Genomic DNA, 12,561 nt, shown 5'->3' with positions numbered 1-12,561 from the left:
ATGGAAGAAGGTCTCAGTGGTTTCACATATACAGAAATAACCTCTGATCCTCAAAGTTGTGTGCGACGCATTAACATAAAATGTTCATCTTCTTTGACCAACTCTTTATTAGAAAATTAGTTTCTGCTCATCTCACTCTCCAGGGCATGCACCAACTGATGAGCTTTGTGTTTGTTAGAAAGTAAAACGAAGTTTGAGGGCAGGGCACCAGTGCTGCCTCTGGAGTTTAATCACTTGGACTTATCAGACAGTCTTGTGAAATCCTACAATTTGAGATCAGAAGCTCAGCATACAAATAAACCGCTATTGTTCCAACACAGAGACCCCCATATTTAAAGTAACATTCCTTCAAGGCATTCCATTTACATGTGATCAATAATGCAAAAAAACACCTGTGCTAGCATTCTGGTGCAAAGAAAACATAGAAAAAGGCTCTTAGGAAGCACTGGTATAATAAGCCTATAGATGTATTGTGACTTTATAGAATTATTCCCCAGCACATCAAAGACTATCATTGCTGTGACCTTGTTAATTTTATAATTCTATCCTTTTCCATAACCAGAAAATTGAGGACCTCTAATTTTTTATCCTATTCTCCATCTTCAAAGTAGGCTTTCTTTAATCTCTTGCATTTAGATTCCATTCTTCTACTTGAAGTAGTAAGTTCAGGGAATTTTCAGAGGAAAAGCTACTCAAAAGAATATAAATGTCAAACACATGTAAATTTGTCCTGCTCCATTTTTCCCCAAGTCAGGAATGTCCTTTGTTTTCTCTTGGTATGTTTCAGCTGGCTGACATCTCTGGATGAGGAGCAATCATCCAAGCAGCAGCCTTACAATGTAATGACAATCAGTTACCAAAAATGTGCAGGCACTGATAACGGGATTCAGAAGGGTCAGAAATGAGTGGAAGAAAATAGACATTTCAAACAAGTGCACAGCAGCTGCTGCTGACCTTGGTTTAAGATTGCATCCAAAACATTTATTAATTTTCTTTGAAAAATAGAGGGAAGCCAAGTGAAATCCTGATAAAGGATCATTCTGGAAAGGAGGGGTGAACACTTTACTGTTTAAATGGTATCCTGCAGTTAAATTAATTATTTCAGAAACATCTTTGCCCCCACTTGTGTCAGTTCAGACAAGATAAAGGAGGTACTAAGAAGGAGGCACAACATATCTTCATATTTATGCCTTCTTTGAAGATGATCATGTAGTTTTTATGGAATTGGCTAACTAAACCAGGCCCATGTTTAAAAAAAAAAAAAAAACAGGTGCACAGAAGATTTCAGCAAATCTTTTCAGCAAATTCAGAAAAAAGAAAACATGAAGAAATTTATCCTACATATATGCTCTCTCAAGGAGACAGTAAGTATACCAGTAAGAAAGCAATTGCAGCAGCTATTTTTTTTATTGAGTGCGTACTATAATCCAGGTGTTCTTTTCATTCACAAGGACTCTGCAAGTTGGGTAATATTCTCTCTCTTGCAAATAAAATATTAAAGGTTCAAATTAACTTGTTCATAGTCAAGCAATTAATGAAACAGATCTAGGATTTGAAAGTAACCTTTTTTAACTCTAAGACCAGAAGTCAAAATCTTTGTGCTTTCCATTTAAAAATGGGGAACCAGAGTGGTGAGGGGTCTGGAGATTATGTAATAAAGAGTTTTATGAGATGAAGAATTTTAGCCATTTAATCTATAGAAATGAGACTCAACAGGCTTTGCAGGATCTGACAGAAAACATCTAAAACGTCATCATATGCATGAGAACGGACTTCCTTTTAATCCATATATTTTAATAAAAACCAAACAAGAACTTCCAGGTTCTACTTCTATGACAAAGAAGTTTGATTCAGACTCAACCTCTTATTTAAAACAACTATAAAATCTAAAAAAGGGAAAAAACGCAACTATTTATATTCATCAGAGAGCAATTAAATCAGGCAGGATTCAATTCATCAAGATATTGATGAGAAAGAAAATCTATTGAGAAAGCCCTTATATTTGTTTTTTCTTTTTCCCTCTTCAAATGACCCTTGCCAATTTTTAGAGAAAAGAATACAGGTAAGTCAGAAAATGTGAATCAAGAGGTTCTGTCTCACTGAGTTGGGAAGACCAAAATAAATTAACATAGGGTTACCAAGAAAGCCAGCATTTAAAAGAAAATAAAAGTGTTTCTAGATTACCCTTTCTGAAAGTGAAATAGTATGTCACTAGCACAGTGCCATTAGAGAAATGCTAAAGGAAGTTCTTTAGGCAGAGGGAAGATGATCCTTGGTAGAAGAATACTAGCAAAAGAGAGGGTAATACTTGGAAAAATCTAAATGAATATTGAATTTTCAATAAAATTTGTGGGAATAATTTTATATATACAAGTATTCTTGAAGGTTGTTTATACCTAATTTTAATATGTGACAATAATAACACAAAAGGTAGGAGAATAGTAAATGGAGTTAATATTTTTAAGCTTTATATACTGTAGAAGAGGTAAAAGTAAAATTTAAGATAAAATCTAAAATGAAACAAAGAATTTATAGTTAGTAAGAAAATAGAAGGAAAAGAGAAAAATGTAAGCATTTACTAATTTAAAAGAAGGCAACAGGGATCCCTGGGTGGCGCAGCTGTTTGGCGCCTGCCTTTGGCCCAGGGCGCGATCCTGAAGACCCGGGATCGAATCCCACGTCGGGCTCCCAGTGCATGGAGCCTGCTTCTCCCTCTGCTTATGTCTCTGCCTCTCTCTCTCTCTCTGTGACTATCATAAATAAATAAAAAAATTAAAAAATTTTAAAAAAATTAAGGCCTTTAAAAAATAAAAAAAATAAAAGAAGGCAACAATTGCAGAAAAAAAGTAGGTGGGGGCAAATAAAAAACAGTAAAATATAGATTTAAAACCAAATATATCATCAATTACATGAAATATAAGTGGCATAAATATTCAATAAAAATAAACATGGTTAAATTGGGAAATAAAGAATATAACTCTACCATACATTGCTTCCAAGAGAAATACCTGAAATATGAAAGACAGAATGAATGAAAGTAAAAGACTACAAAACTTGCAAATACTAATCAAAATAAGGCTGGTATAAGTATACTAATATAAAATAAGAATATTTTAAGAAAAAAAGTACTATTAATAGAGGCATAGCTTGTAATAACAAATGATCAATTTGACTGGAATGTAAATATATATACATCTAATAATATAGGTTCAAAATATATAAGTCACAAACATACCAAACTAAAAGGAGAAACAAAAATATACTAAAATATAAAATATACAAAATATACAAAACTATTTTAAAAATTTATAGCTTAAAAACAACTCACATGTCTAAGTAATTGATAGAACAGAAAAATAAAAAATAACATACATTTTTGAACAACCCAATAAACTAAGTTGACTCAATTGACTTATATATAGAACACTATGACAAACAACTACAGAATACACAGTCTTTTCAAACATACATTATATCTTTATCAAAATGGGCCATAAGGGGTGCCTGGGTGGCTCAGTCAATTAAGTGTCTGCCTTTGGCTCAGGTCATGATCACAGGGTCCTGGGATTGAGTTCATGTGGGGCTCCTTGCTCAGCAGGGAGCCTGCTTCTCCCTTTCTCGCTGCTCCTCCCTCTTGATCATGCTTCCTCTCTCTCTCTCTCTCTCTTTCAAATAAAATCTTTTTTTAAAAAATCTGTCTTAAGGGGGGGGGGCAATAAACCAAGGATGTGACTTCTGACCACAGTGGAATTAGGTTGTAATTAGTAACCAACAGATACTATATAAATATTTGAGGATTTTTTAGTTAAGCAAGTGTTTTCTAGATAATCCATGAATCAGAAAAGAAATTACAAAGGCAAATTAGAAAATATTCTCAACTAATTATGAAAACATAGATATCAGAATTCATGGAACACAGCTGAAGTCATGCTTACGGAGAAATTTGAAGTCAAACAAACATTTTAGAAAGAAATGAAAAGTTATATAACTATCTCCTAAAAAGCTAGAAAAAGGACAGCAAATATTAAAGTGCAGAAACATTTATTAAATAGCAAACACAAAAAGAAAAATTTGCTTTTCTGAAGAGATTAACAAAATTAATAAATATCTAGCAAGACGGGTTACAAAAAAAATTGAAGAATTTAAAAAGATGTCATTTAGACATCTAGATTTTAGAGATATATAAGAGAATAACTTCCAGCTTTCAGATAAGATATAGAAGTCCTTAAGGTATGATTATTCTCATCATATAAATTAGAAAGGTAACTGAATTCCCATCCCCTCCCATCATATTTAAGATATTAGAGAATTACAGACACACAGTTGTCTACAGAAATTAAAGAGGAGTATGAGGTCTTTCTAGATGAGCAGATATCAGTTTAGTGTTACCTACCAAATTTCCTCCATGGAACTGTTGGCGAATGTGTGGAAGTGGCATGGAAGCTGAATTGGAAAGCAGAGAGAACATTCTGTAGTCTTCCAGTGCTTAGATCCCAAACTCCTACTAGGGGGAGTGGCTTGTAGTATAAACAAGAACAGAACAAGTTAATTCTAAAGACATTTGAAAACACAGGTGTAGTGAACCTAACTAAAGCTGTAACCTAGCCACAAATCAGTTCAAATCCTGATTGGATATAAAGATGACTCCTCTCCCTAATTTACTGACAGAGGAAAGTACCTGCCCTCTTTTATAGAGTATAGTATCTACTCCAGTGGCTACTTTTTCTTTACACAATTTTTGATATGCAATAAAAAGTTACGAGACAAATGAAGAAATGGTATGAGAGGACTCCTAATTAACAGAAAAAAGCTGTCAGTAAAATCAGATTCACAAATGGCTCAGATATTGGAATTAGTAAAGACCTTAAAATATCTATTAAAATACATTAGAAGGAAAGGAAATGATAAAGTGGATACAAAGAATGAGCATTTTAAGAGAAAAAAAAATCTCTAAAATAGTACCAAGTAGAAATTCTAAAACTGATAAAATACAAACTATGAAATCAAGAATTTATTTAATGGACCTAGAGCAGAATGGATGCAGCAGAGAAAAAATTATCCAATTATCCATTATTTCACCCAGGTTATCATGTCAAACTGGTTAAAAACCAAAAAAAAAAAAAAAAAAAAAAAAAGGAATAACTTTCAACTTACAAAAATATAAACATAAAATAAATTCTTGAATGAAGACAAAGGAAATAAGTAGATTATAGTCAGGAAAACAATGATAAAAATGATAGCTAATGTATCAGAAAACAATGGAAGATAAAAGATAATAGAAATGATATTATTAAATTGCTAAAAAAATTTAGCATTCAAAAAATGAAGTCTATCTAAAGACATTTTTAAACAAACAAAAGTTGAGACAGTATGCCATCAGCTTTTCCCTGCAGGAAGAAATGAACACCAAAAACATCGAATATGTGCATAAATTAAAAGAATATTTTTAAAAGTTAAAGAAGATTATTGGTTATTAAAAAGCACACTAAGAACAATACATTGAAGTGTTCATAATACATATAGAAATAAAATATAGGATATTTTTAGAGAGAATAAATGGAATTATGTTCTTTGAAAGTTTTTACATTGCTCATGGGATAGTAAAATGCTAATACAATTAGCTTGATAAGTTGGGGTAATAAATTGAAGATGCATATAGTAATCACTAGAGCCATGATTCTCACCTTTGGTAATTTTTCCCACAAAGGGAAAAATCTATTGATTGCCTTAACTGGGGCTGGAGGTTGGTGGTAGGGTTGCAGGGAGGAGAGGGGTGGGGAATGAGGGGGATGGGGAGTGGGGATTGCCACTGTCTCTAGTGGGAAAAAACCAGGGATGCTGCTAAACAGCCTATGATGCATAGAGTAGCCTCCACAACAAAAACTTCTCTGTCCCCAAATGACATTAGTCTGAGGCTGAGAAAGCCAAAGTACCAAATGCTTACTAAAGTGACCATTAAAAACAACAACAGCAAACCGAGATATTATAACTTAACCCGGAATGATTAAAAAATAAATGAGGCAGTCCGGGTGGCTCAGCGGTTTAGCGCTGCCTTCAGTCCAGGGCATAGTCCTGGAGACTGGGGATCGAGTCCCGTGTCAGGCTCCCTGCATGGAGCCTGCTTCTCCCTCTGCCTGTGTCTCTGCCTCTCTCTCTCTCTCTCTCTCTCAAATAAATAAATAAATAAATAAATCTTTTAAAAAATTAAATAAATGATTAATCAGAAAGAAGGGAAGTATACGGAAAATAAAGATGAGACAAATAAAAAATAATGAGCCACTAGATACAAAAGCAAATATATCCATGATTACATTGGATTTTTTATAGACAAATACTCCATCTATTGGCATAAAGTGGTTCATAATAAGATAGATTTGTCAGAAAATCTCACAATTTTTCCAGACTAGAAAAAAATAAACACAAATATATTTTGTTAACAAGAGACACACACATACAAGTACACAAATAGATTGAAAGCAAAAAGTTTGAAAAAATATAGCATACACACTTGAACCATAAAGTTGTTTATGTGGCTGTATAAATATCAGGAAAAGTAGACATTGAAACAAAAAAACATTATAAGAAATAAAAGGGCATTTCATAATAACAAAATGGTTAGTTAATGGAGGACACTATTACAAATGTGATGCAATGAACAGCATCACTTCAGGATACATGAAGCAAAAATTAAAGTTAGATTTGACAGAACTAATCTATAGATTATAGAAAAATCTATAGTTATAATTAGAGGCATCAACATTTCTCAGTAAATCATAGAATGGCGTAATCAACAAAATTACCCAGTAGTATTTGGTATTTGCAAAGAAGATTTTACACAACCCCTTAACCAATTTGACCTACTTCATATATATTAAATATGACAGTCACTGCAGAATACACCATCTTTTCAAGTGCCTATGGAACATCCTCCAAAATAGCTACTTGGTAATTAGGTCTCAAAAGTTTAAAGGCAGTGAAACTAAAAAAAAAAGAAGTTATCTGCACATAATTGAATTAAACCAGATGTCAATTATAAAGACAATGAGAAAATCTCCCAATGCTTGACAATTACATAATACATTTCCTAACACCCCATGAATTAAAGAAATAATACTTAAAATTTGAAAATAATTTGAAGAAAAATCAGTGAAAATTCAATATGTCAAAATTTGTGAAATGGAACTAAAACAGAGTTCAGCGAAAGTTTTATAGCTTTAAGTGTATATATTGAAAAATGTTTGAAATCAATTATTTAAGCTTCCTTTTCAAAAAACTAAAAATAAAATGGGGAGTGGAAATGAGCAGGCATCAATGAAACAGAAAATCAACAAAGCAAAAAATTAGTTGAGAAATTTCTAAAACAAAGAACTTTTTAACAAGACTAATCAAGAAAAAATACATAAACTATAACTATCTGGAGTGAAAAAGGAACATCATCTCAGATATTAAAAAATAACAAGAGAATGTTAGGAACAATTTTAAATTAATAAATTTGTCCAGTGAGATAATAAACAAATTGCTTGAAAACACATCTTCCCAAAACTGACACAGAAAAATAAGGAAAAATGAAATATTTCTATATTATATAATTAGAATCTGTAATTTAAAACCTTACCACAAAGTAAATTATTGACCAGATGGCTTCAGTAGTGAATTCTACCGAACACTCAAATACACGAATAATACCAATCTTACACAAAGTCTTTCAGAGAAAAGAGACAAAAGAAACAATTCCCAATTCATTTTATGAGGCCACGTTATCCTGATACCAACATTCAACAGTTTTTATAAGAAAAAAAAAAATAATGGAGATATAAAATGTCTAAAACATACCAGCAAGTCAAATAGAGCAATATATGAAAAATGACAATACATCATGACCAAACAGGCTTTATTCCAGAAATGCAAGGTTAGTTTAACCTTCAAAAATCCATTGAATAAAAATATACTCCATGTTCATAAATTGGAAGATTCATTAAAATATCAATTACCTTGTACGTAAAGTTAATCCATAAATTTAATGTAATCCCTACCAAAATCCAAAAAGGCCCCCACCGATTTATTTGCAGAAATTGACAAGATAGTACTAAAATTTGGGTCATAGCCTATCTATGAAAACCTGAAGGAAAAACAAATGTAAACATACACTACTAAATTTCAACACCTTCTATAATGCTATATACCAATTAAGAAAGTATGACAGTGTGGTGTTGGAAACAAGAATAGACAACTAGATCAATGGGACACACTATAGAGTCAGGAAGTAGAGTTATACACAAATGGTTGCTTTATTTTACTAGAACAATTCAGCTGAGAAAGGCAGGCCTATTCAATAAATGATGTTAAACATCTGGGGTAACCTGGGGTGGCTCAGCGGTTTAGTGCCGCCTTCAGCCCAGGGCCTGATCCTGGAGACCCGGGATCAAGTCAGTCCCACATTGGGCTCCCTGCATGGAGCTTGCTTCTCCCTCTGTCTGTGTTTCTTCCTCTCTTTCTCTGTGTCTCTCATGAATAAATAAATAAAATCTTTAAAACAAAACAAAACATCTGAGGAAAGAAAAGAACCTCAATCTCTACTCCATACTGTACAAAAAGTTAATTTGAAGTAGATTATGAATTTAAAGACACCTATAAAGGTTCTAAAATAAACCTTTGAATGTCTTCAATTACTGAAGAAAATTTCTTAAACAAGACACAAAGAACAGAAGTTATAATCTTATTTTTAAAAAGTGACTTCATTAAAACTAAGGTCCTTTAAAATTCCTACAAGGAAACATAAGCACTAATCTCCTAGACATTGGCCTTTGCAACATTTTTCTGGATATGTCTCCTCAGATAAGGGAAATAAAAGCAAAAATATTGAGATTATATCAGACTAAACAGCTTTTGGACAGCAAAAGAAATCATCAACAAAATGAAAAGACAGCCTCCTAAATGCAAGAAAACACTTGCCAATGATATAGCTAATCAGGGATTAATATTCCAAAATATGTAAAGAACTCCTACAGCTCAACATGAAAAGAAAAACAATAATAATAATAATCTGATTTAAAAATGGGCAGAGTAGGGGCACCTGAGTGACTCAGTCAATTAAATGTCTGCCTTCGGCTCAGGTCATAATCCCAGGACCCTAGGATCTAGCCTGATATTGGCCTCCCTGCTCAGTGGGGAGCCTGCTTCTCCCTCTCCCTCTGCTGCTGTTCCCGCTCTCTATCTCCAATAAATAAAATATTTTTTAAAAAAGAAAGAAATAAAGAAAAATAGGCAGAAGACCTAAATAGACATTTTTCCAAAGAAGACATATGGATGGCCAATGGACACATGAAAAGATGCACTAATGATCAAGGATATATAAATCGAAACTACAATGAGGTATCATCTTGCATCTGTCACAATGGCTAGTATCCAAAAGACAAAAAATAAATGTTGATGAGGATGTGGAGTAAAAGGAACCCTCACGCACTGTTGGTAGGAATGTAAATTGGTGCAGTGACTATAGTAAACAGTATGGGGGTTCCTGAAAGTGTAAAAATAGAACTACCATATGACCTAATAATTTCACAGCTGGTTATTTCCAAAGAAAACCACTAATTTGAAAATATATGCACCCTATGTTTACTGCAGCATTATTTATAGTAGCCAATATATGGAAGCAATCTAAGTGTTTACTGATAGATGAACGGATAAAGAAGATGTGGTATATGTATATACAATAGAATATTACTCAGCCATAAAAAAAGAATGAGATCTTGCCATTTGCATCAAAGTGGATGGACTTAGAGGTATTACGCAATGAGAAATAAGTCAGAGAGAGAAAGATACATACCATGATTTCACTTATATGTGGAATCTAAAAAACAAAACAAATGAGCAAACAAACAACTAATATTCAAACATAGGGAGAATGAACTGGCAGTTGCCAGAAGAAAATGAAGGGATGAACAGTATAGATGAAGGGGATTTAAGAGGTACAAACTTCCAGTTATGAGATGAGTAAATCATCGGGATGAAAAGTAGAGCATAGGAAATATAGGCAATAATATTGCAATAACTTTGTGTTGTGACAGATGGTAACTACATTTGTTATGGTGAGCATTGCACGATGCCTAGGATTGTCAAATCACTATATTGCACAGCTGAAACTAATAGAACATTGTATGCCATCTATACTTCAAAAAATAAAGAAAAAAAAAGGAAGAAAAGAAACTTAAATCTTCTGCCCATCAAAAGGTATCTTCAACCAAGTGTAAAGCCACAAACTAGGAAAAAACTATTAGAAAGAGATATATAGATATGACAACAAATTCATATCAATAATGTGCCACAATTTTTATAAATCATTCAGAAAAGGTAAATAGCCCAGCTTTTTAGAAATGAGCAAATGACTTAAAAAGTCACCTTTCAATAGAAGGTATTCAAAAGCCAAAAAATACAAGAAAGAGTGTAACTCAACAGTGTAACTCAACAGGTAAATTCAAATCAAAACAACTAAGAGATACCATTATAGACTGACTAGTAAGACTAAAATTAAAAAGGCTTTGACAAAACCAAACACTGGAGGGAGTGTGCAGCAGCTTGTAACCATTGTGTATTACTGGTAGAATGTAAAATGGTTCAACTACTTTTGAAAACTGCTTGGTAGTTTCTCATAATGTTACATATATTTCCTACCCCATGGCCTACCAATTCCATGCCTGTATGTATACCAAAAAGAAATAAGTGCCTATGTCTACAAAAATACTTGTATAAGCAGGATCGTAGTAACTTTACTCATAATAGCTTGAAATAAGAAATGATTTGTCCATCAACACAAAAATGGATTAAAAACTGTGGTGAATTACTATAATGGAATATCATAATGCGATAAAAATTAAACACCACAGACAAACATAACACAGGTGACTATTGAAAACGTTACAATTAGCAAAAGAAACCAAAAACAACATATATACTGTATGTTTCTGTTTATATGAAGTCCAAGAATAGATGCAACTAATCTATTGCAATATATCAGAACAGTGGTTACTTTGGGAGTAGGGGATGTGAGTATACATTGGTAAGGAGTATAAAGGAACTTTCTAGGGGCACCCAGGTGGCTCAATCAGTTAAGCAGCCAAAACTTGATTTTGGCTCAGGTCATGATCTCAGGGTGATGAGATGGGGCCCCACATCAGACTCCACACTCAGCTGGAAGTCTGCTAGAGATTCTCTCCCGTACCCTCTGCCTCTCCCCCTGCTTGTGTGCTTGCTCTCTCTCTCTCTAAAATAAATACTTTAAAAAAATAATAAAGGAACTTTCTGGAGTAAGTAATCTGTAACTTTATCTGAGTGACTCATACAAATATAATCATAGATCAAACTTATTGAGTTGTAGACTTAAGACTTGCACATTTTACTGTCTTTTAAATTATATTTAATTTCAAAAGAGATAAAAGGATATTATAATAAACTTTAGCCAATATATTTGAAAATTTAGTTGAAATGTAAATATCCCTTAAAAATCACACTTAACAAAAAAATTGAACAGTCATATATCTATTAAAGAAATTTAATCCATCATGTAATATCTCTGATTAATAAAACTCCAAGCCCAGGTAGTCTCACAGGTGGAATTCTCATAACCATTAAAGAAGAAATAATACCACACAAATTGCACCAGGAAATGGAAAAATGGAAACATTTTTAAAGTGGTTTTATAAAGTCATGCCAGAACATAAGGCCAATCTGTCTCATGTTTAAGCTTTTAGTCATAGAAATCTTAACAAATATTAGCAAAATCAAACTTACCAATAAGCATATAGAAGGATATAGAAAATAATATCTAAGTTATATTTATTCCAGGAAAGTAACTTTGGTTTAACATTTGAAAATCAATTGTTATAATGGCCACATTAAGAGAAAAAAAAGAACTGACCAACTCAGTAGCTGAGCAAAACTTTGGATAAAATTCAATACCCATTTATAATTTTTAAAAATCTTCAGCAAACTAGGAGTAAAAGGAAACTTTCTTGATCTGGTATTGTATCTACTAACTTAATTAATGATAAAACTCTGAAAGAATCTCCATGCTGTATAGAAAGGTACAAAGATACTAGCTATCACCACTTGTACTAAATATTGTAAAGGAGTCCTGACTAATGGAATAAGGCATAAAAAAGAATAAATAGCATAGGGTTTAGAAGTGGAGAACTAAAATTATGTCAAACATCATAGTTGTATATATGGGAAATACAAAAGAACCTATACACTAATAGAATTATGAAGTGGATTTAGCAAGATCACTGAATACAAGGTCAATATACAAAATCATATACAAAATTCAATTGTACTTTTCATACAAGCAAAAAAACAAGAAAAATGTAAATACATAATTATATATAAATATATATATTGATAAAAACATCAGAAAATATTTTCTAGAAGGAAACTTTAAGAACATATGCAAATCTTCTACAGAGAAAACTATAAATATTACTAAGTAATATATATTACTGTATTACTATAAAACTTCAAAAGATGTAAATAGGAGGATGTAGCATGTTCATAGATTGCAAGCTTATG

General features: G+C 32.5%; 1 long non-coding RNA gene across 1 annotated transcript in view; it reads right to left on the bottom strand.

Moving 5' to 3' along the window:
* Positions 1–2,388: 2,388 nt before the first annotated feature.
* Positions 2,389–12,561, bottom strand: part of LOC140632409 (uncharacterized) — a 47,581-nt gene continuing 37,408 nt past the window's right edge. The window contains exons 2-3 of the long non-coding RNA XR_012029960.1: positions 4,394–4,517; positions 2,389–2,750 (exon numbers count right to left, since the gene is read on the bottom strand). This is a non-coding gene — a long non-coding RNA (uncharacterized lncRNA). The remainder of the gene's footprint in view (positions 2,751–4,393; positions 4,518–12,561) is intronic.

This window comes from Canis lupus, chromosome 4 (assembly GCF_048164855.1).
Source record: "Canis lupus baileyi chromosome 4, mCanLup2.hap1, whole genome shotgun sequence".
In the NCBI taxonomy this organism is placed as follows: Eukaryota; Metazoa; Chordata; class Mammalia; order Carnivora; family Canidae; genus Canis; species Canis lupus.
This window is presented reverse-complemented; position numbering and strand designations above follow the sequence as displayed.